We start from the raw sequence: 26,270 nt of genomic DNA on the forward strand, positions 1-26,270 counted from the left end.
TTCACATTGGAAAGGAAGAAGTCAAATTATCCTTGTTTTCAAATGATATGATCTTATATCTGGCAAAAGCTAAAGGCTCCACCAAAAAAACTATTAAACCCAATGAACAAATTCAGTAAAGTTGCAAGATAAAAAACCAACATACAAAAATCAGTAGAATTTCTATATGCCAACACCAAGCAATCTGAAAAAAGAATCAATAAAGTAATCCCATTTACAATAGCTACAAATAAAATTAAATACTTATGAATAAACTTAACCAAAGAAGTAAAATATCTCCACAGTCAAAACTATATAACATGCAGAAAGAAATTGAAGAGGACACCAAAGAAAATTCTATGTTCATGGATTGAAATAATTACTATTATTAAAATGTCCATACTACCCAAAGCATTTGTGAACCCAGAAACTCTGAGACAGGTCTCCGTTAATTTAAAAAATTTATTTTTGCCAAGGTTGAGGACCTACCCATGACACAGCCTCACGTAGTCCTGACAACATGTGCCCAAGGTAGTTAGGCACAGCTTGGTTTTATACACTTTAGGGATACATGAGACATCAATCAATATATATATAATAAGAACATTGGTTCAGTCCTATTTAAGGTGAAGGCAGGAAGACCTGATGTGGGGAGAGAGCTTCCAGGTCACAGACAGGTGAGAGACAAATGGTTACATTCTTTTGAGTTTCTGATTAAACTTTCCAAAGGAGGTAATCAGATATGCATCTATTTCAGTGAGCAGAAGGATACTTTGAACAGAATGAGAGGCAGGTTTGCCTAGAAGTTTCCAGCTTGAGTTTTTTAAAATAATTTTTGGGCCCAAAGATATCTTCCTTTCACACAATCTACAGATTCAATGCAATCTTTACCAAAATACCAATGACATTCCTCACAGAAATTTTTTTTAAAAATGCTAAAATGTATATAGAACCACAAAAGACCCAGAATAACCAAAGCTATCTTGAGCAAAAGGAACAAAGTTGGAGGAATCACATTACCTGATTTCAAATTATACTACTGAGTTATAGCAACCAAAACACCATGGTACTGTCATAAAAACAGACACATAGACCAATGGAACATAATAGAGATCCCAGAAATAAATCTATACAACTAGAGTGAACTCATCTACAAAGGTGCCAAGAACACACACTGGGGAAAGGAGAGTCTGTTCAATAAACAATTCTGGGAGAACTGGATATCCATATGCAGAAGAATGAAAGTAGGCCTCTAGCTTTCATCATATACAAAAAAATCAAATCAAAATGGATCAAAGGCTTAAATCTAAGACCCCCAAACTATGAAAGTACTACAAGAAAACATTGGGGAAATTGTCCAGGGCATTGGACTGGGCAAAGACTTGAGTAATATTCCACAAGCACAGGCAACCAAAGGAAAAATGGACAATTGGGATCACATCAAGTTAGAAAGCTTCTGCACAGCAAAGGAAACGAACCACAAAGTGAAAAGAAAACCCACAGAATGGGAGAAAACATTTTCAAAGTATCCATCAGACAAGGGATTAATTATCAGAATATACAAGAAGCTCAAACCAATTGAAAAGGAAAAAATCTGATAATCTGATCAAACAATGGGCAAAAGATCTGAATAGACATGTTTCAGAAAAATACATACAAATGGCAAACAGGCATATGAATATGTGCTCAACATAACTGATCATCAGAAAAATGCAAGTTAAAGCTATGGTGAGATACCATCACACCCCAGTTAAAATTGCTTGTATCCTAAAAACAGGTAATAACAAATGCTGGTGAGGATGAGGAGAAAAAAGAACCCTTGTACACTGTTCATAGGAATTTAAATTAATACAACCACTGTGGAGAACGGGTTGCAGCTTTCTCAAAAAAATAAAAATAGAACAAACATGTGATCTGTCAATCCCACTACTAGATATATATCTAAAAGAAAGGAAATTAGTATATCAAAGAGAGATCTGCTTTTCATGTTTATTGCAGCGCTATTCACCATAGCCAAGATTTGGAAGCAACTTAAGTGTCTATCAACAGATAAATGGATAAAGAAAATGTGATACATATGCAAAATGGAGTCCTATTCAGCCATAAAAAACAAAGGGATCCTGTCATTTGCAGTAACAGGAATGTAACAGAAAGTCAATATGTTAAGAGAAATAAGTCAGCCATAGAAAGACAAACTTCACATATTCTCACTTATTCGTGGAGCTAAAAACAAAATTAAAACAACCGAAGCCATGGAGATAGAGAAGAATGATGGTTGCAAGAGGCTGGGAAGTGTAGTTGTGGTTGGGGAGGGTGGATGGCTAATGGGTACAAAAATATGGTTAGAATAAGGTCTAGTATCTGAAAATGTAACAAAGTGACTACAGTTTCTTGAGTGTTTAAAAATAACTAAAAGAGTATATATTGGATTGTTTGTAACACAAAGAAAGGATAAATACCCCATTTACACTGATGTGATTATTATGCATTGAATGTCTGCATAAAAATATCTCATGTAACCCATACATATATATAACTACCATGAAACCACAAAAATAAAAAATAAAACATAATATTAGAATGTTTGATGGGGAAAACATTAATTTACTAGTAGATAAATGGGCAAAAATATGAAGTCATTTCCAAAAATTGGCATATAATTAGTAAAATAACATGATAATATGTTCAATGTATTTGACAATGTTCATTTGAAAAATGTTCAAGTAAAATAAGACATCAAAATTTTTTAATAAGTTAAATATCATTTTGTCTATTCAATGTTGTCTATTGGTGCTGGATTTTACTAAAAGCAATTTTATAGTAAATAGCAAAATATATTAAATATTAAAATGTTCACACTGTTGACCAGATCATTTAATGTCTAGAAATATCTCTTTTTTTCCTCCAACTTTTATTTTAAGCTCCTGGGTACATGTGCACGGTTTGCAGGTTTATTACATAGGTAAACATGTGCCATGATGGTTTGCAGCACAGATCAACATGTCACCTGGGTATTAAGCCCAGCATGCATGCATTAGCTATTTTTCCTGATGCCCTCTCTCCCTCCACCTTTCCAACAAGTCCCTGTGTATGTTGTTCCCCGCATTGACCCCATGTCCCTGTGTTCTCATTGTTCAGCTCCCACTTATAAGTGAGAACATGCAGTGTTTGGTTTTGTTTGTGCATTAGTTTGCTGAGGATGATGGCTTCCAGCTCCCTCCGTGTCCCTGCAAAGAGCATGATCTTGTCTATTTCTGTGGTTGCATAGTATTCCATGGTATATATGTACCATGTATTCTTTATCCAGTCTATCACTGATGGGCATTTGGGTTGATTCCATGCCTTTGCTATGGTGAAGCAATAGTGATAGGCATTTTGATTGATTCCATGTTTTTGCAATTGGGAATGGTGCTGCATTGAATATATATGTGCATGTCTCTTTATAACAAAATAAGTTATATTCCTTTGGGTATATACCCAGTAATGGATTGCTGGGTCAAATCGTGCTTCCGGTTCTAGATATATGAGGAATTGCCACACTCCCTTCCACAATGGTTCAACTAATTTACATTCCCACCAACAGTGTAAAAACATTCCTATTTCTCCACAGCCTCACCAGCATCTGTTGTTTCTTGACTTTTTAATAATTTCCATTCTGGCTTGAGATGGTGTCTCATTATGGTTTTGATTCGTATAGAAATATGTCTTTTTTTTTGGGTTTTGATTTTGCAGGTTTGTTACATTGCAAGTTTGTTACATGTGCCACAGTGGTGGTTCATTGCATCCATTGCTCCATCATCTACATTAGTTATTTCTCCTAATGCTACCCCTCCCCAATCCCCCATACTCTGCTATCCTCCCCTAGCCCCCAAACTCCCAGGCCTGGTGTGTGATGTTCCCTTCCTTGTGTCTATGTGTTCTCATTGTTCAACACCCACTTATGAGCGAGAACATGCGGTGTTTGGTTTTCTGTTCTATGTCAGTCTGCTGAGAATGATGGCTTCCAGTTTCATCCATGCCCCTGCAAAGGACATGAACTCATCCTTTTTTATGGCTGCCTAGTATTCCTCAAGGATCTAGAAATAGAAAAAATACCATTTGACCCAGCAATCCCATCACTGGGTATATACCCAAAGCATTATAAATTATTCTAATATAAAGACACATGCACATGTATGTTTACTGTGGCACTGTTCACAATAGCAATGACTTGGAACCAACCCAATGACTCTCAATGATAGACTGGATAAAGAAATATGTCTTAAGAAAATGATCTGAAATACAAATGTCTTATGTAAAAATAAATAAATGCATACATATATATTATTAATTCTATTCATATTTCCTATTTCTTCTAGAGTAGGCTTTGGTGGTTTATGGTTTGTTTTTACCTTAATTTATTTCTTGTTTCCATTGTGATTTCTTTTCTGATCTAATGTTGTTTAAGAGCATGCTTTTTTAAAAAAAAAACTCCACATATTTGTGAGTTTTTCAAAAGTTTTTCTTCTGTTATTGATGGTAGTCACACTGCACAGTACTCAGAAAAAAACTTTGTATGATTTCAATCTTTTTAAATTTATTAAGATGTTTTGTGGACTAACATGATCTATCTTAAAGAATGTTCCATGTGCATTTGAGAAAATTGTATACTTTGCTACTGTTGAGTAAAGTGCTATCTGAGTATTAGATACAATTGGTCTATTGGGCTGTTTAAGTATTAGATAAAATTGGTGTATTGATCTTCTGCCTGGTTATTCTATTCGCTATTGAAAACAGAGTAATGAAGTCTCCAGATATTATTGTCAACTGTGCCTTCAATGTTGTTAATTTTTATATCACATGTTTTGGGAGTGTTATTATTAGATGGATATATAATTTTTATGTTTTCTTGATGTAGGGCAACTTTTATCAACATATAATGTCTTTGGCCAGATGTGGTGGCTCACGCCTGTAATCCTAGAACTTTAGGAGGCTGAATTGGGCAGATCACAAGGCCAGGAGTTCAAGACCAGCCTGAAGAATATGATGAAACCCTATCACTAGTAAATTAGCCAAGCATGGTGGAGTGTACCTGTGGTCCCATCTACTTGGGAGGCTAGGCAGGAAAATTTCTTGAACCCAGGGGACAGAGGTTCCAGTGAGCCAAGATCACACCACTGCACTCCAGCCTGGGTGACAGAGCAAAACTCCATCTCATATATATATATGTATTTATTTCACTCTTAAAAACTTTTTGACTTGAAATCTATTTTGTATGATAGCAATATAGTCATCCAGCTCTCTTTTGGATGCCATTTGCATGAGATATATTTTTCCATTGTTTTTATTCAAACTTTCTGTGTTTTTATATTTAAAATTACTCCCTTGTAAACAGTATGTAGATGGATCTTTTTTTGTTCATTCTGCCAATTTCTGTCTTATGAGTAGCGGGGTTTGATCCAGTTACATTGAAAATAATTACTGATAAGAAAAGACTTACTTCTATCATTTAATTTTGTTTTCTGTAGTCTTTTTTGTTGTTGTTGTTCCTCTTCAATTTCTCCATTACTGCCACCATTTTTTGGTATTCTGTTGATTTTTTTTATAGTGTGCCATTTTTATTTCTGTATTTTTTAACGTCATTTTCTTAGTGGTTATCTGGGAAATTACGCTTAGCGTCTTAAACTTGTAGCTATCTAGCTTTAATAGTAAACCAATTTATAACCAACTTAGTTTCAATAGTATAGAAACATTCTGCTTCTATCCATCTCCTTTCCTCCCCTTTATATTGTTATTGTCACAGATTATGTCGTTATATATTGGGAACTCATTACCATGGATTTATAATTTTTGTTTTATGCACTTGCTCTTTAAATCATACACGGAAAAAAAGTACAAGCCAAAAGTAGAATAATAGTGGCTCTTATAAAAAGTTACCTTTACCAGTGTTCTTTATTTCCCCTTATATCTTGAGTTCATGCTGGTGTTCTTTCATTTCAGCCTGAAGAAATCCTGTTAGCATTTATAGGGAAAATCTACTGGCCTCTTTTGCCAGCCTGACAAAGAAGAATGGGCTGTTCACCAAACCATTTCCTTTTCCTCCCAGCCACTCAGCTAGGCTCCTCTTGCCAGCCTCTTTTGCAGGTATTAGATAAAATAGTAGAATGTTAAAGCGGTACATGCCTGGCCAATCAGACCTCCCAAATAATTTTTGATCTCTGCTGCATGGAGGCTGAGGAGGATCTTGGCAGCCACATTTGGAAGACAGAAGAATCTCTTGTCAGTCTGAGTCACTGGATAGTTTTATGGGAACTGGAAATTTCCTAACTGTCCCCTCCCCATACAATTCTTATTGGATGTTATTTTGTTACCATCCATTGACACTTACATTTTTATTGTTATATTTTTGAGATCTGGGAGTTTTCATTATACCAGGTAGCATTACCTTTACCCATTCATCCAGCCATTTCACTCGTTTATTCAATGGTTCATGCTTTTCCTGATTTACAATTTCAAAGCTTCAAACATGATAGCTTTAAGTAACTTCTCCAAACTTCCTAACTCTTATCCGTGCTTTCACCAAATTCAACTGATTTCCCAGGATGAAATTGTTCTTTTTCAACGGCTATCATTTCAATCTACCTCTCTTTATCCAATTTTCTTACTCAATAAATATTTATCTATTTGCGTTTTACTCCAGGTTCTGTGCAGAAGTTATACAGGGAAGTATAAAAGACATGGCTTCAAGCTAGAAGGTGCTGAGCCCACAACAGTGTTCTAACTAAACTTTCTCTTCTGGGTCCTCCAGGCCACTGTATGCATCTTTCCAAATAAAGTTTCCCTATAGACTTTATTTTGTATATTCCTATCGCTCATCAGATAAAACCCAAGTCTCCTGGCTTAGAGCCAAGCCCTTTCCCTTATTTATTAATCACACATTTTCTTTCCGTTTCCATCACAATACTTTGAAATTCTTCATGACACTCTCCTTTTAGTTCTGACTAGAAAGGGCAGGAGTCACTATACTTATATCCGACAAAATAGATTTCAAGACAAAAACTATAAGAACAGATAAAGAAGGTCATTGTATAATGACAAAGGGGTCAATTCAGGAAGGGAATATAACAATTCTAAATATATCTCCACCCAACACAGGAGCACCCATATATATGTATATGTATATGATATTATTACAGCTAATAGCAGAGATAGGCCCCCGTACCATAATAGCTGGAGACTTCAACACCCTATGTTCAGCATTGGACAGATCTTCCAGACAGAAAATCAACAAACAAACATCAGAATTAATCTTCACTATAGGCTAAATGGATCTAATAGATATTTGTAGAACATTTCATTCAAGAGCTACAGAATATGCATTCTTTTCCTCAACACATGAATCATTCTCAAAGCTAGACCATATAATAGGTCATATAAAAAATCTTAAAAATTCAAAAAAAATGAATAATATCAAGTATCTTCTCTGACCGCAGTAGAATAAACTGGAAATTAATAACGAGGAATTTTTGAACCTATACACATATATGGAAATTAAACAATATGTTCTTGAATGACCAGTGGGTCAATGAAAAAATCAAGGAAATTGAGCACTGTCTTGAAACAAACGATAATGGAAACACAACATACCAAAACTTACGGGATACAGCAAAAGCAATACTAAATAGAAAGTTTATAGCTATAAATGCCAACATCAAAAAAGTGGAAACATTTCAATTAAATAATCTAACAATGAATCTTTAAAAAAGTTTCAATAAGTTATTGGGGAACAGGTGGTGTTTGCTTACACTAATGAGTTCTTCAGTGCTGATTTCTGAGATTTTGGTGCACCCATCACCCAAGCAGTGTACACTGTACCCAGTGTGTAGTCTTTTATCCCTCACCCCCCCAACTCTTTCTGCCGGGTCCCCAAAGTTTATTGTATCACTTTTATGCCTTTGCAACCTCATAGCTTAGCCCCCATGTATCAGTAAGAACACACAGTGTTTGGTTTCCTGTTCCTGAGTTCTTCACTTAGAATAATGGTTTCCAGTTCCATCCAGGTCACTGCGAATGCCATTATCATTCCTTTCAATGGCTGAGTAGTATTCCATAATATATATATATATATGATAAAGAAATTTTTAATATATATTGCTATATATTATATATAGTTATATATATATTATATATGTTGTTATATTATATAATTATATATATGTTATATATATTGTTATATATTATATATAGTTATATATAATATATATTGTTATATATATGGTGTTATATATATTATATATATTGTGTTATATATATTATATACACTTATATATTATACATATATTGTTATATATATATTATGTGTTGTTATGTATGGTATATATCGTTATACATATATTAAAGTTTTATATATATTATATATAGTTGTACATAGATAACAATTTCTTTATCCATTCATTGATTGATGGGCCTTTTGGCTGTTTCTATATTTTTGCAATTGTGAATTGTGCTACTATAAACACGCATGTCCAGGTATCATTTTAGTATAATGCTTTCTTTACCTCTGGGTAGATAACCAGTAGTAGGATTGCTGGATTAAATGGTAGTTCTACTTTTAGTCCTTGAATGAATCTCCACACTATTTTCCATAGTGACTGTACTAGTTTACATCACCACCAGCAGTGTAAATGTTTTCCCTTTTCAACAAATCCGTGCCAATATCTAGTATATGTTGATTTTTTTATTATGGCCATTCTTGCAGTAGTAATGTGGTATCAAATTGTGGTCTTGTTTTGCATTTCTGTAATCATTAGTGATGCCAAACATTTTTTCATGTGTTTGTTGGCCATTTGTATTTTTTCTGAGAATTCATGTCCTTAGCTCACTTTTTGATGGGATTTATTTTTTTTTTTTGACTGATTCTAGCAATGCATCTTAAAGAACTAGAAAAGTGAGAGTAAACTAAACTCAAATTAGAGAGAAGAAAATAAATGATAAATAATAAAAGTCAGAGCAGAAAATAATCAAATTGAAAGGAAGAAAACAATACAAAAGATCAACTAAACAAAAAGTTGGTTTTTTGAAAATTTAAACAAAATTGACAAATGTTTAGTAAGACTAAGGGAAAAAGATAGCAGATACAAATAAATGAAATCAACAATGGAAAAGAAGACAGTACAACTGATTTGGCAGACATTTAAAGGATTATTAGTGGCTCCTATGAGAAGCTATATGCTGATAACTTGGGAAATCTAGAAGAATTGGTCAAATTCCTGGACACATACAACCCTCCAAGACTGAACCAGGAAGAAATCTAAACCCTGAACACAGATCAATCACGACTAATGAGATTGAAGCCATAATAAAAAGTCTTTCAATAAAGAAATGTCTAGGACCTGATGGCAGCCCTGCTGAGTTCTATCAAACATTTAAGAAGTAATACCAATCCTATCTAAACTACTTCAAATAACAGAGGAGGAGAGAACACTTCCAAACTCATTCTATAAGGCCCATATTACCCGGATACCAAAACCAGACAAAGCACATCAAAACACAAACAAACAAGAAAAACTACAGGCCAATATCTCTGATGAATATTGATACAAAAATCCTCAACTAAATACTAGCAAACTGAATTCAACAATCCATTAACAAGATCATTCATCATAACACAATGGGATTTATTCCTGGGGTGAAAGGATGGTTCAACCTATGCAAATCAACCGACATGATACAATTAACAGAATCAAGGTTAAAAACCATATGATCATTTCGATTAACACTGAAAAAGCATTGGATAAAATTCAACATTTCTTTATGGTAAATTCTCAAAAAACTGGGCATAATAGAAACATAACATAATAAAAGTCATATGCAATAGACTCACAGTTAGTGACACATTGAATGGGGAAAACTGAACACCTTTCCTTTGAGATGTGGAACATATCATAGATGTCCACTGTCACCACTGTTATTCAACATAGTATTAGAAGTCCTAGCTACAGCAATCAGGCAAAAGAAAGATATAAAAGCCATCCAAATTGAAAAGAAAGAAGTCAAATTATCCTCGTCTGCTGATTATATGAATTTATATTTGGAAAAAACCTAGACTCCACAAGAAATTAGAACTAATAAGCAAATTCAGTAAAGTTGCAGGATACAAAATCAACATACAAAAATTAGTAGCATTTTTATATGACAACAGTGAATAATGTGAAAAAGAAATTAAAAAGTAATCCTATTTACAATAGCCACATGTACAATTAAATACCTAGGAATTAATTCAATCAAAGAAACGAAATATCTCTATATTGAAAAATATAATAGCTAATGAAGAAAATTCAAGAGGACAAGAAAAAAAATGAAAAATATTTCATGGTCATGGATTGGAAGAATCAATATTTTTAAAATGTCCATAATACCTAAAGCGATCTACAGATTAAATGCACTCCCTATCAAAATGCCAATGAAATTCTTCAAACTGGAGGAATCATATCACCTGATTTCAAATTATACTATAGACCAATAGTAACCAAAACAGTATCATGCTGCCATAAAAACAGACACATAGACCAATGGAACAGAATAGAAAACCTAGAAACAAATTCACACTGCTACAATGAACTTATTTTTTTAAAAGGTGCCAAGAACACACAATGGAGAAAAAGTAGTTTCTTCAATAAATGGTGCTAGGAAAATTGGATATCAATATACAAAAGAATGAAACTAGATCCCATCTCTTGCCATATACAAAAATCGAATCAAAACAGCTTAAAAACTAAATTATGAAACTACAAGGTAACATTAGGGAAAATCCCCAGAACATTGCTCTGGGCAAAGATGTTGAGCAATACCCCGCAACCACAGGCAACCAAAGCAAACATGGACAAATGAGATCATATCAAGTTAAAAACCCTCTGCAGAGTGAAGGATAAAGTCACCAAAAGAAAGAGACAACCCACAGAATGAGAGAAAATGTTTGCCAACTACCCTATTGACAAGGGATTATTAACCAGAATATAGAAGAAGCTCAAGCAACTCTATAGAAGGAAGCCTAATAATTCAAACAAAAAATGTGCAAAAGATTTGAAGAGACATTTCTCAAAAGAAGATATACAAATGGCAAACAGGCAGATAAAAAGGTGCTGAACATCACTGATCATCAGAGAAATGCAAATGTTTTCTGGCTTCCAGAAAATCTGCCAAGAAATAAAGATGCTGTAATTAATTGCAATGAATATGTTAACAGGAAATATCAAGAAGCTGGCACATCATCCTGTCTTGCCCTAATGTAACGTACTCCTGGCATTAGTGAGAAAGCATTCAAGGAAGGCAAATAAGCTTTAATGCCCTTTTAACTGGTTATGCGTCAGTTTTAACTTCTTGAACTCTGAGGCCTTCTCTAAACTCAGATCAAAAGTCTTCTAAGGACTTTCGTTTGGCAGTTACATTCCTGTAGCATACTATTGATAAAATAAACCAAAAAAGTAGGATGTTCTGTCTAGGGGATCTCAGTATTTGAATACTGGCTCTACCTACTAGTTATATAATGGGGTAAGCAATTTAAGCTTTCTGAGGTTTAATGACCTCATTTGATCCATGGGGAAAGTAAAAGTTGTCTTAGAGGGTTTTAGGAGGATTACAAGCAGTTAGCATATGTGAAATAAAGGACCCATTAGATCTGCTCAGTAAATACTACCTTCCTTTTTCTATATAAGACTATTTGTGCATATTTAACCATAGCACCAAATCAATGCTTGGTACAACTTAATATATATATATATATATATTTTTTTTTTTTTGACAATATAGAGTTGAAAGGGACAACAGGGCTCTTCTATCTGGGTAGCTCAGTGATTCTGTTGTGCTCCCATATAAGCAAATGATGACCTAAAAAAATACACTAAAGACAATTATCTCTAACTATATTGGGTTTACAGAAGTAGAAATAAGGATTATAACCCGGAATTCAAGAAATGGCAAGTAATCAGTGCATTGAGTGAGAGGGGTGTATGGGGAGCTTTTAGTAGTTAAAAAGAGATTTACTAAGCTGCTTAGAATCAGAATTCATTGGTTTCAGAGGTTCAAAGCCAGACTGGTTGTCAGTTCATGGGTGGAGATGCCCTTACTGGGCAGGAGTCTCTTCTGAGAACATCTTATCTGAACACTGCAGTTCTAATATCTAGTGATAAAACTTATGCAAGCAAAATATGGATGAAGGACATGACAGAGTTTTTAGAAAGTCCTTGGTTCTCATTTCAGACACATAAGCATGAGCCTCCCCTCTTTTGGACACTTCCAGACCTATGTTTTCTGGATCTGTTGAAAGCAATTCCATCCTGGTATCTGCAACTTTCACATAGATATTAGAAATCAATACAGTGCAGGTGTTATGAGCCTTTGTTACCATAGAGGGCAGCGTGTGGATCCGACAGGCAGGGCACTGTAGTGGTTTTCTATTGTGAACAACTGTCATCAAGTTAGTCCTTTAAAAACCACTCATTTAAATCCCTGTTTCTATGGGTCAGGAATGGGCCTAGCTTGACTGTGTCAGCTGCTCAGGGTTTCCCAAAGCTGCAGTGAAGGTATCAGCTGCACTGTCATTCGTGCCTGGAGTATAGGGTCCTCCCCCAAGCTCATGATCATGTTGGCGAACTTAAGTTCTTTGTGGTGATACAATTGAGGCTTTCAGTCTAGATAAAGCCCCTCTCCGTAAGTGGTTCACATTATGGCTGTTTGCTTTCTTTCCTGAGGCCCCCAGGAGAGTGGATGCTTCACCTTCTCTCAAAGGCTCCTTTCATTATTCCTGTGTTATTTAGGATTATATTGCTTTTGATGAACTTAAAGCCAATTGATTACTGGTTAAATTATGGTACTGATACTCCATTATAATCCATTCCACACTCGAGGCAAGGGAATTCTCAGTGCATGTGTAAGACAGGCACACATCCTTGAATTATGCCCACTGCAGGCATGCAGCCAGGGCCAGTGAGACATCTTCAGAAAAAAAGGCAATCTTCAAAGTGATCTCAGGCTATGATTCTCAAAGCAGATCTGTGCTTTCTTCTGATAGACTACATTTAATCTGAAACAGAAACAGCATTCTCACCATTATTTGATTGGTGGCTGTAGAGGCTGGAATCACCAGACTGACTGATTTGATATGCAACCCTCAGGAGCAAAATTTTCATTCTGAGTAAAGTTTAAAGAGCTGAGCTAGGGGAGGAAAATTTGTACTCCAGATGTACTCTTAGACCTTCACTACATATTATTTGATTTTAAATCCACCACCATCTGAGACTGGTTTTATTTAAGATGAGGAAATAAAATCTCAGAGGGAGTAACTCATCCAAGGCCATGCAGCAAGTTAGTTGATGAGAGAGATAGGGTTTAAACATGTGTCCTCTTTCCTCAGCCCGAGATTTTCCAAGATAGTATCCACTTTTCCTGATAACAGCGGGGTCAGCCACACATAGAATATATTTTTTTTTGCATGCATGCTTCTTACTATAGACATTGATGGTTCTTTGAAGTACTCTTCAGCTCTTTATGCACATGTAAAGTGCACAAAAGAAAAATAGGATAGTCAAGCTGGAAGCATTCCCTCTGAAAACCGGCACAAGATAAGGATGTCCTCTCTCACCACTCCTATTCAACATAGTATTGCAAGTTCTGGCCAGGGAAATCAGGCAACAGAAAGAAATAAACGGTATTAATAAAGGAAGAGAGGAAGTCAAACACCTCTGTTTGCAGATGACATGATCTTATATCTAAAAAAAACCCCTCATCTCTGTCCAAAAGCTCCTTAAGCTGATAAGCAACTACAGCAAAGTCTTAGGATACAAAATCAATGTGCAAAAATCACAAGAATTCCTATACACCAATAACACACAAACAGAGAGCCAAATCATGAGCAAACTCCCATTCACAATTGCTACAGAATAAAATACCTAGGAATACAACTAACAAAGGACATGAAGGACCTCTTCAAGGAGAACTATAAACCACTGCTCAAGGAAATAAGAGAGGACACAAACAGGTGGAAAAACATTCCATGCTCATGGATAGGAAGAATCAATATAATAAAAATGGCCACACTGCCCAAAGTAATTTATTCGTTCAGTGCTATTCCCATAAAATTATCATTGACGTTCTTTACAGAATTAGAAAAAACTACTTTAAGATTTGTAGAGAACCAAAAAGAGCCTGTACAGCAAAGACAATCCTAAACAAAAAGAACAAAGCTGGACGCATAACCCTATCCCACTACAACGCTATAGTAACCAAAACAGCAATGGTGCTGGTAGAAAAACAGACACATAGACCAACAGAACAGAATAGAGAGCTCAGATATAAGACTACACATCTACAACCATCTGACCTTCCACAAACCTGATAAAAATAAGCAAAAGGAAAAGGATTCCCTATTTAACAAATGGTACTGGAAAAACTGGCTAGCCATATGCAGAAAATTGAAACTGGATTTCTTCCTTACACCTTATACAAAAATTAAATCAAGATGGATTAGAGACTGAAATGTAAAACCCAAAAGCATAATAAACCTTAGAAGAAAACCTAGGCAATACCATTCCGTACATAAGCATGGGGAAAGATGCCTTGACAAAAACATCAAAAGCAATTGCAAGAAAAAAAATAGACAAATGGGATCTAATTAAACTAAATAGCTTCTACACAGCAAAAGAAACTATTGTCAGAGTGAACACACAACCTATAGAATGAGAGAAAATTTTTGCAACATATCCATTTGACCAAGGTCTAATATCCAGAATCTACAAAGAATTTAAACAAATTCACAAGAGAAAAAAATCATCAGAAAGTGGGCAAAGGACATAAACAGACACTTCTAGAAAGAAGACATTAATGTGACTAACAAACATGAAAAAAGCTCAACATCACTGATCCTTAGACAAATGCAAATTGAAACCACAATGCAATGCCATCTCACGCCAGTCAGAATGGTGATTATTAAAAAGTGAGGAAACCACAGTAGCTGGCAAGGCTGTGGAGAAATAGGAACACTTTTACACAGTTGGTGGGAATGTAAATTAATAAAACCATTGTGGAAGACAGTATGGCAATTCCTCAAGGATCTAGAACCAAAAATACCGTTTGACCCAGCGATCTCATAACTGGGTATATACCCGAAAGAATATAAATCATTCCAGTATAAAGATAAATGCACACATATGTTTACTGCAGTACTATTCACAATAGCAAAGACATGGAATCAACCCAAATGTCCTTGGGAATCAACCCAAGGACAGACTGGATAAAGAAAAGTTGGTATATATACACCATGGAATACAGTGCAGCTATAAAAAAGAATGTGATCATGTCCTTTGCAGGGACATGGATGAAGTTGGAAGCCATTATTCTCCGCATACTAACATAGAAACAGAAAACCAAACTCATAAGTGGGAGGTGAACATTGAAAACACATGGACACAGGGAGGGGAACAACACACACTGGGGCCTGTCCGGGGTCCAGGGGAGGGAGATCATCAGGATAAATAGCTAATGCGTGAGGGGCTTAATATGTAGGTGATGGGCTGTGAGGTGCAGCAAACCACCATGGCACACATTTACCTATGTAACAAACCTGCATGTCCTGCACATGTATCCTGGAACATGCGATAAAATTAAATATCTATATAAAATAAAGCTAACATGGTCAAACTGAACTTCAGTATCGAGAGGACACAGGCGTAATCATTTCTGATTTTAAAAAAATCAAGAGAAAGATTATTCTAGAAGTAATCCCTCTTGGTAAGGAGGATAAGATTATATTGTCTTCTTCAGAACAAAGATTTGTAGATTTATAGACATCTCTACAAATGTTATTGATGAAATATTTATTTGGCCTTTTTAACTTCAAAACTGAGTTTGTCACAGTTAATCCTGTAATCAGGATTTACACAGGATCACTATTTTTTAAATTGCCCCTTTTTAAAATGTCCTCAAGTTCTGCTTTACTTCCAAATTATTATGCAGTGGAAAATGGATTAGCTGGGGTTTTTTCCGAATTTTAGGTGTCTAAACTCACAAAACATGTAACGATAAAAAGAATTGTTTAGTAATTAAGGCATGGAATATAATATGAAACTTAGTAAAGAAACAACAGTGTACAAAAAGCCAATAGTTTTTTGGGGGTAAAATTAATCACACAAAGTAAGAGACCCTGGATATATATGCACCTCCAAATGATGTAGGAAAAATTTCACCCAATGACAAAAGGAAGTGAAAAGAATGAGTTGCTGTCTTTTTTGAGCTCTAGATGTGTGGATCAAGGGGGTAGGGAGAGGGAGCCCCCCCATCTTTGGAATCAGAAACTATTGGCTTGCTTCTCCAGGAATTTGAGTATTGAATTTATACTGCCTGTGGATCCAGAAACAAGCAAGCCAAGAAGCTATCACACACATTTCACTTGGGCTGGTGACATGCCCAGATTTATAAGCAAAACTGCTTTGGGGGATTGCTAATAGGCAGAATTATGTCCTCACCCCAAATGCATATGTTGAAGTCATGCCCCCAGTACCTCAGAATGAGACTTTATTTGGAGATCAGGTCTTTACAGAGGTAGTTGAGTTAAAATGGGGTCATTAGGATGGGTTCAATTCAACATGACTGGTGTCCTTGTAAGAGGAAATTTGGACACAGACAACGCACAGAGAAATGATTGTGTGAAGGCACAGGGAGAAGACAGTCACTACAAGCCAAGGAGAGAGACCTCAGAAGAAAACATCTCTGCCAATACCTTAATTCAGACTCTGGCCCTCAGATTGTAAGACATAGATGTGTGTGTTTAAACCACCCACTCTGTGGTACCTCATGATTGTAGCCCCAGCAGACTAATACAAGGTTTGATTCCACAACACAAACCACAGTGGGTTCTCACAGAAAAATATAGCCTTACTAATTTTCATGTCTTTTTTATAAAATATACAACAAATGAGGGAATGACCTACTGTGAATGAGAACATTACAAGACCTTTGAGAAATTAAAAAATTAGAATAGCAATCTGAAGTAGAACATAATATAAGCATGTTTAAAATGGTTAAAGATGTAAATGAAGGCATTGATATCTAAGAGAAGATTAACATACTATGAGAAACAAATAGACATAAACTTACCACTGAAAGAATTTACAGAAATTATAGTCTTTGAAATTAGAAAACAATGGATCAATTAAGTAGCAAATTAAAGAAGGTAAAAAATGAAAGCTTAAAGATAAGTATGTGGAAATTATACAGCTTTCAGTATCAAGGGATAATAAATGAAAACTATAAAAGAGATGTTAAGAGACATGAGTGATAGAATGAGAAAAACCTGTATATACCAGAAATACCAGAAGGGGAAAATAGAAGGAATGGAGGAGAAGCTACAGTCGAAAAGCAATGACTGAAATGTTCTATATGGTTCTGATTTGTAAAGTGAAATATGAAATGCCTCCTGAGTAGAATACATAAAAAATACAATGACATCCAGCACAGTGTAATGTGATTTCAAAATATCAATGACATAGACAACATCTTAGAGGCAACTAAAGATAAATGATGATACAATCACTAGATTGAGGTTATTCTTCTAAACAGCAATAATAGAGATCAGAAGACAACAGAATAATATTGTTACATTCTGAGGAAAAACTGAAGAGAAATGAAAATTTTTATGACATTAACTAAAAGAATTTGTTCAGAATTTTTAGCTGAACAAAATTAGGCATTCCAAGAAATTTGTCTCTTTTAATACATCTCCATTTTTTTTAAAGCTGGCTTTGAAATAAACTCTACGTAGCTTACCTTCTGTCACTAAGGATGATAGTCACCTCTATTTAGTACCCATTTGAGGAGGTGTCAGTGTGGTAGAAGAGCAAAGTGATAACTTCTGTCTTCTAGTCTTCAAGGATCTCTCCTCTTTTAGACAATTCAGCCTCTCAGATATTGTAAAACAAAGAATGGAAGGTCATATAGAGACAAACACAAGGTTTGGCATCAGACAGATCTCAGTGTGTCAATCCAGCTTGCCCACTGACTTGCTGACAGGTTTTTTGTGTTCAATATATACTTGTTGGTGGGAGTTACTTAGCCTCTCCAAGGCTCAGTTACCTGATCTGGAATATGCGAGTGTCAATACCTGGCCCAAGTTGTTGTGGAAGAATCATTGAGATGTTCTGTGTAATTTGGTTCCTATTGTGCTCATCACAAAGAAAGCAGAAAATCAAACAGCTGGTACTCTTCAAATCTCTCACAACCCTTCTAGTTCTAACATTCTCAGGATCCATGATTTGATTTCGGTAAGAGTAAACCAATTTTTAGGAAATGTGGAAGTTAAATGCTTTTTGTGTATTTATTTTGTTTTGTTTTTATTTTTTCAGTTTCATAGATCTGTATTTGACCAACACATTGCAGTAAATTCATAAACATAAAATGGAGGGTTCTCTTTTTTCTTGGAAGTTTTTCTTAATTACAGTAGATGCAAAGGCTGACCTCTTGTGGCAAAGAGCGGTGGCTACAGTCTAACTTTTTGCTAGGACTTCAGCTTTAAACATTGGTTGCAGACCCTCTCCTCGGTGGAGGCGATGCTAACAGTGGGAGGTTGCTAACAGTGGACAGAATGTCTTTCTATATGTTGACCACATTAGACTATCTCATTCCATAGAGCCGCTGCTGTTCCTCAGTAGTGGCAGCTTCAGCCCAAATGTACTTTTAAAGTAGTGTATGAAGATATAGCAATATAGACCTCCACCAAGATGGCTAAATAGGATCAGCTCCAGAGCACAGTTCCTAGTGAAAGCGATGCAGAGAGAGAGTGATCACCACATTTCCAACCGAGGTATCAGGTGCATCTCAATGGGACTGGTTGGACACTGGGTGTAGCCCAAGCAGTGTGAGCTGAGGCAGGGTGGGGCGCTGCCTCACCCAGGAAGTGCAGCAGATTGGAGAACCCTTCCTCCAACCCAACGGAGGCCATCGGGGGCTTTTCCAGCCACTCTGGTACTCCAGTTCAGATACTGTGCTTCTCCTACGGTCTTCATGGCCCACAGACAAGGAGATTCCCGCCAGCCAACAAGCACCATGGATTTCCAGCAAAAAAAAACCCACATAAATCTGGGTGGCCATTTTAACTGGCTCCAGGAACACCTGCCAGACGGAGCTGCACTTTCCCCTGAAAAAGAGGTGACTGAAGGCAGGGAGCCAGGTGATCTGTCTCAGTGGGTCCCACCCCCACAAAGACCAGCAATCTGAAATGCACTGGCTTGAGAGTTTCCCAACCAGTGCAGGAGTTTGAGTGTGACCCCAGATGGTTGAGCTCTGTGGGGGGAAGGAAGGGCATTGCCATTACCTAGGCAGTCCACAGTTACCAAGGCGGTCCACAGTTACCAAGTTGGTCCGCCATTATCAAGGCAGTCTGCCATTACTGAGGCAGTCTGCCATTACCAAGGCAGTTCTAACAAAACCACAAGGATGTTTACACAGCAGCTAGACAGAGCCTGTGGAAGTTTAGCAACACCTCTGCAGGCAGACTGTGACTAGACTCCCTCCTTGCTGGGCAGGGCATCTCTGAAAAAAGGCAGCAGCACCTCAGGGACTTATAAATAAAGCCCCAAATTCCTGAGTTAGAGCAACTGGGAAAAGAAGCAGTGTGAGTTCCACTGCAGCAGACTTAAACATCTCTGCTGAGCAGCTCTGAATGGAACAACAGAGCTCCCAGCACAGCACTTGAGCTCTGACAATGGACAAGCTGCCCCATCAAGCAGCTCCCTGACCCTGTATATCTAAAGAGGCACCTCATAAAGGAGAGCTCTGGCTGACATCTGGCAGTTACCCTTCTGGGACAAAGATACCTGAAGGAAAAACAGGCAGCAACCCTTACTGTTCTACAGGCCCTGTGGGTGATTCCCAGGCAAGCAGGGTCTGGAGTGGAACTCCAGCAGTCCTACAGCAGAGAGGTCTGACTGTTAGAAGGAAAACTAAAAAACAGAAAGAAATAGCTTCAACATCAACAGAAAGGATATCCACTCAGAGACCTCACCCGAAAGTCAGCAACTTCAAAGACCAAAGTTAGGTAAATCCATGAAGATGGGAAGAAACCAGTGAAAAATGAATGAAATCACCAAAAACCAGAACACCTCTTCTTCTCCAAGGAATCACAACTCCTCACCAGCAAGGGAACAAAACTGGATGGAGAATGAGTTTGATGAATTGCCAGAAGCAGGCTTCAGAAGGTGGGTAATAACAAGCTTCTCCGAGCAAAAGGAATATGTTCTAATCCAATGCAAAGAAACTAAGAATCTTGAAAACAGGTTAGATGAAATGCTAGCTAGAATAACCAGCATAGAGAAAAACATAAACAACTTGATGGAGCTGAAAAACACAGCAGAAGAACTTCACGGAGCATACACAAGTTTCAATAGCCAAATCAATCAAACAGAAGAAAGGATGTAACTTGAGTACAGGAGTTCAAGGCTGCAGTGAGTTATGACTGTGCCACAGCACTCCAACCTGGGTGACAGAGTAGTGGATCTTGTCTGCAATAAATAAATAAGGGAATAAGAAAATGAAGAGATAAACTCCAGAATGGAAGAAAATATTTGTAATCATGTATCTGATAAATTTCTGGTATCCAGAATATATAAAGAATACTTACAACTCCACTATAAAAGACAAATAACCACATTTTTTAAATGAGCATATGCAAATAAGAAGACACACAAAAGGCCAACAGATACATGAAAAGACACTCAGCATCATTAATCATTAGGGAATTGCAAGCCAAAATCACAATGAGATATTACTTTATAGCCACTAGGGTGGCTATAATCAAAGAAACAGAAAATAGCAAGTGTTGGTGAGGATGTGGAGACATCCCACCTCATACACTATTGGTGGGGATCTAAAATGATGCAGGCACTGGGGAAAGCAGCTTGGAAGTTTCTCAAAATGTTAACTATAGAGTTTATATATTGCTGAACAATTCTACTCTTGGTATATATCTAAGAAAATTTAAAGCATGTCTTCATTTAAAAAAAAAACTTATGCATTAATTTTCTTAGCAGCATTATTTTAATGATATAATTCATGATAACTAAGAACTGGAAGCAACTTTAATGTTTAATAACTGATAAATGAATAAACAAAATGTGGTATCTCCACACAATGGAGTACTATCCAGTCATATAAAGGAATGAAGTATTGATACTACGACATCGACTAATCCTAAAAATACTGTGCTAAGTGAAAGATACCAATTACAAAAAGTTGCCCGTTATTTGATTCCTTTTATATGAAATATTCAGAATAGGCAAATTCAGAGACAGAAAGTAGGTTATTTGTTGCAAGGACTAAAATCCATATTTGCATTTATATGTAACATGCTCCTACTATGAAGACAATACATTCATGTGAAAACATTTTTTAAATGATGGAAAAGTACAAAGAAGAAAACAAAAATAATTCACTATGCAGTTCCATATGTTAGTACATTTTCTTTCAGTAACTTTTCTAATGTTCTCTCTATGCATATATCTAATCTATATTAGATGTGATTGTTATCACACTTCTTACACATTTTGTTTTCTTCTTTTCTCATTCAATTTTTCCTGTGAATAGGTTCCTATGTTTCTAGCAGTTTTTCAAAAACATTATGTTAAATTATGGCCTAAAATTCCATGCTATGATTCCATTAATTACAAAATAGTTTTCATTTTTTCTGCTTAATATTTAGGTTATTTCAATTTTGATCTTTACTATTAAAAATAATGCTCTCTGGATCATCTTGGAGTTTGTTGCATCTCAAAGATTTTTCCAATATTATTCCTAGAAGTGTAATACTGGATCAAAGACTAGGAGGAACATTTTTAAGGTTCTTCATCTGCTTGGTAAGCCGAAAAGTTCACCAGTTTATGCTTCTGCTTGTATAAAATAAATTTTTGTTTATTCCTCTCTGATACCATTGTTGATTTTAAAATGTTTCCTAATTTGTTAGGTTAAAAGAAATAGTCTTCTAAATATAATATTCAAAGTGGGCCACTCTTCTGGGAGGACTGCAGAGGAGCAAACACTGGTGGCACTGGTCTCTTTCCTCTTCATCTGCTTTAGGCTTTATAAATGAGAGACTTCTCACCATTAAACTCTTCATTTTGAGCTAGAAATAAGGGTGAAAACCAGCACATGAGCTCTACTGTATGGTGGAGCCATGCACCTATCCAGGAAGTCCTTGAGCTTTGCTTTAATTTTCAGCTTAACCATAAAATGTAAAACCACTAGGGGCAGTCAGTTTAGCTCATTGGATATTCTGGTAACTCATGGAGTTTGACATAGAAAATTGTGTCATTATCCAAAAGTTAATAATATCCATATTCTAATTTATCCTAAGAAAACAACTATAAGATAAAATAAAATAACTAATACAATTAAAAGAGATTAGGCTTTTCTTGTTTCTAATTACAATGAATATATATATAATTGTACATAACAGAAAGTAGCAAAACAATTTTAATCAATATTTTCAAATCTTCTACACCCCTTTTTCACCCTGCAAAACTTCAACAACAAAGCCAAATAAACAAGGAATTAAATAAACTATATACCAGGGCTATGCACATGTAACAAACTAGGCTCATTTTATTTTATTTCCTTTCAGCTGTGGCACACCGCTAACAAAGTCACATGCACTGAAATGGCCAAATACTTCAAACAGAAGATGAAAAAGACAGAGCCAGTGGCTTGGATAATCCACAAACTCAGGGAGCAGCTGTGGGATCATTGAAACCTGACTGGAATGAAACAGAAAAGAACAAAGAATGACTCCATATACACAAATAAGCAATAGGTCTTCAGAACCATTTTTAAACTCTATGGCCATATGCCTAACACTCCCTGTAGGAAGACATTTCAAAGATTGAAGGGTGCTGGGGAGAGCAACAAAAACAATTACAAGCACAGGCTTCCGGGATGAGAAGGCTTTCTATCTCCTCTGCATCATTCTACAGAGAGTGAAACTTCCCATACGATGGCTAAGGGTCACCTGTTAGTAATAGATGCAGGCTAGGAGTAGAAAATCCAAGTCCCAGGGAGAAGTTATTTGATGAAATCACTAGAAAATCCTGCCATCAGTAGGTGTTGATGTTAAACTGGGAGAAATATTTTTAAATACTTTACAAAAACCTTAGAAGAATAAAATACAATATTGACTTGGAGACAATAAGCCCCGTCACTTACTGATTACACAATCCAAGGCAGTTCACGTAAGAATCCTGGGCTTGGCTTCCAAGGTGGACTTTATAGGGAAGTAAATCAGGCAAATAATCAGAAACAATTGTATTGTGGAAGGCTACAAAAATGATTAACATTTTACCTACAGTATTTGGGTTGTGTGTATGTACAGCCTGTGCTTAGTGAATGGGAAAGAGTGAACCAACAGCTACACTGGGCAGAAAATTTGAATAACACAAATTACTTTTTCATAAATTCAATGCTTGCATGTAATGGGGTAGACTTTCTTTTTTTTTTTTTTTTTTTTTTGGAAACATTTTGTTCTCACTAAAATCCAAGAAAATCTACTTAATATATTCTCAGCATCAAAGCATAGAAGCTTTCAATAAGAGGGAGAGAAAAAGAGAGAAAGAAAAATAGTGGGGAGAGGGCAGTTATTTTGCAGAGAATACTTCGAAAAGGAAAGACACCTCTGAAGCAGCAAATTAGCTAGAACAAGAGAAATATGTCCGTGAGATCAGGGATAAATCTGGCCCAATTTTCAGAATAACTTTTGAAATGTCTTTCCAATTAGTATAAATATATAAATTGAAGCGTCCTTTCAAATAAGGATTGGGACAGCCCTCAGAGTAGCAAAAAGTATGGCAGAAAATCAGTAATGACACAGACTGATGAGGGCTCAGGTAGAATCAGACCATAGACAAGAGTCACTGTTAGCACAGGGCTCTCTACACCTCTTTCTTTCTTTCTTTTTTTGAGAAAAAGTTTCCTTCTTGTTGCCCAGGCTGGAGTGCAATGGCATGATCTGGCCTCACCGCAAATTCCACCTCAGCCTCCCAAGTAGCTGGAATTACAGGTATGTGCCACCGCACCTGACTAATTTTGTGTTTTTAGTAGAGACAGGATTTCTCCATATTGGTCAGGCTGGTCTTGAACCCCCGACCTCAGGTGATCTGCCTCCCTGGGCCTCCCAAAGTGCTCAGCTTACAGGCATGAATCACCACCCTGGCTTCCCCATTTCATTAATGAGAAGACATTGCAAGTCAGCACTGAAACTTTGCTGAATACTATGTGTAAGTTGTTATATTATTGCATATAAGTATCTCTGTGAAAAAATATATAAATGAATAACTACATATACATGGAAAAGTTAATGGTTAGTAAATTTTATATACTTTCCATTTTATACTTTTCAGAATAAACCTTAAAAGACTTCTTGCTGAGTTTGTCTCCTGTAACAGCTAACACTTCTAGCTAATTAGTGACCTCTATTTCACACTCATATCTCACACATACCTTGTCCGTTCATTCAACAATCATTTATTAAGCATTCCCTATTCCTAGGTACAGTGCTTGGGTCAGGAACATTAGTAACTAAAGAAGAACATTGCCTTTAAGAAATTCAACATTTTATGGAGGGAGAATGCCATTAAAATAGGTAGATCTCTAAGTAATCATCATCCCTATCTCTATTTCTATCTTGTCCAACTGATTCTAGAAATATTTCACCCAACTTACTCACTGGGTTGGATTCCATGAAGAATACATTAATCTTCACAGATTCATCCATTGTTCATTGAATATAAAATGCTGGCTGGCTTGATCTAGTTACTCAATATTTAACCCCAAGTTGCATGTCTTTTATTTAATTAAGCATAGTATGAACATGTTAGAGCCAGTTCTTTATTCAAATATCAGTTGGTCAGCTGGAATGTAAGAAGTCTACTTATAGGACAAAAATAACAACAACAGAATTAGCCTTTGGTTATCTAAGGTGGTTAATTGGATTTAGTGGGGGAAATTATGAATAAATATTAAAATCCAGAAGAAACATGCTGGTTATTATATAATTAACAATTATATGCCAGTTATAGCTTTTAATTATATTGCTTGGATGATAATAGAGCAATAAATTCAGAACAGTGTGGATTTGGCTTCTAAAACATGGCATGATGCATGCAACTTGTAGATGCCCACAATATTTTCTTCCATTTCACTATGGCCACTAAATTATCCTTCAGCAAATCATCAATCCATGTCTCACATTTGCACATAGTGGGCTAAAGTAGAGGAAACAGAAAAAACCATTAGTCAGCCATCCTGCATCAGCATATGTGCCCAGACCCCATCAGTGCTCCACGGTGCTCTGTTACTGTCCATTAGCCGTTCACATGAAAGACCATCACCTTCACTACTGCATCTGCTTTGAACAGAAGAAAAAGAAGATTATCACATATATTCTGCACCAGATTTCTGATTCTGCCAGATGGCAGTGGTCTTTAGCCATATGTGGTACATGATTAGAGAATGAATATTTCTATCTGCATGACAAACTGTGGATTCTGGACAACCCTCAAGGGCCACCTCCAGATAGAGTATATACTAAAAGGACAAAGAGGGGCAGGAAAGCTTGTTGAAAGGACACAGGAGCCAGTATAAGGGAACTTCCAATGACCCAAAATGGAACAATTTGAGCAGGAAAATAATAACGATACAGATAGAAGACAGAGAAATACTAGATAAAAGAAGGTAGTTCCCCAGCAAAGGCCCCACCCTCAAGCCTGAAAACCCATGGCCCTAGGTGAGAAAAGGCATTCCTGTTTTTGCACCCAAAAGTTTGCCTTTGATGCCACGTTATCTGACTTCAAACTACACTGTAAAGCTACAATAACAAAAGCAGTATGTTATGGGTATAAAAACAGATACAGAGAAATATGGAACAAGATAGAGAACTCAGAAATAAAGCCACACGCCTACAACCATCTGATCTTTGACAAAGTCGACAATAACAAGCAATGGGGAAAGAACTGCCTGTTCATAAATGGTGCTGTGATAACTGGCTAGCCATAGAGGAGATTGAAACTGAGTCCCTTCCTTTCACCATATACAAAAATTAACTAAAGATAAAGACTTAAATGTAAAACCTAAAATTATAAAAAATATAGAAGCAAACCTAGGCAATGCCATTCAGGACATAAACTTTGGCATTTGATGATGAAGACTCCAAAAGCAATTGCAAAAAAAATAAATAAAAATAAAATAAAAAAATAAAAATAAAAATAACATGTGGCACCTAAATA

The sequence above is a fragment of the Sapajus apella genome, unplaced genomic scaffold, assembly GCF_009761245.1.
Source record: "Sapajus apella isolate SASKATOON/1434 unplaced genomic scaffold, GSC_monkey_1.0 scaffold35, whole genome shotgun sequence".
Classification (NCBI taxonomy): domain Eukaryota; kingdom Metazoa; phylum Chordata; class Mammalia; order Primates; family Cebidae; genus Sapajus; species Sapajus apella.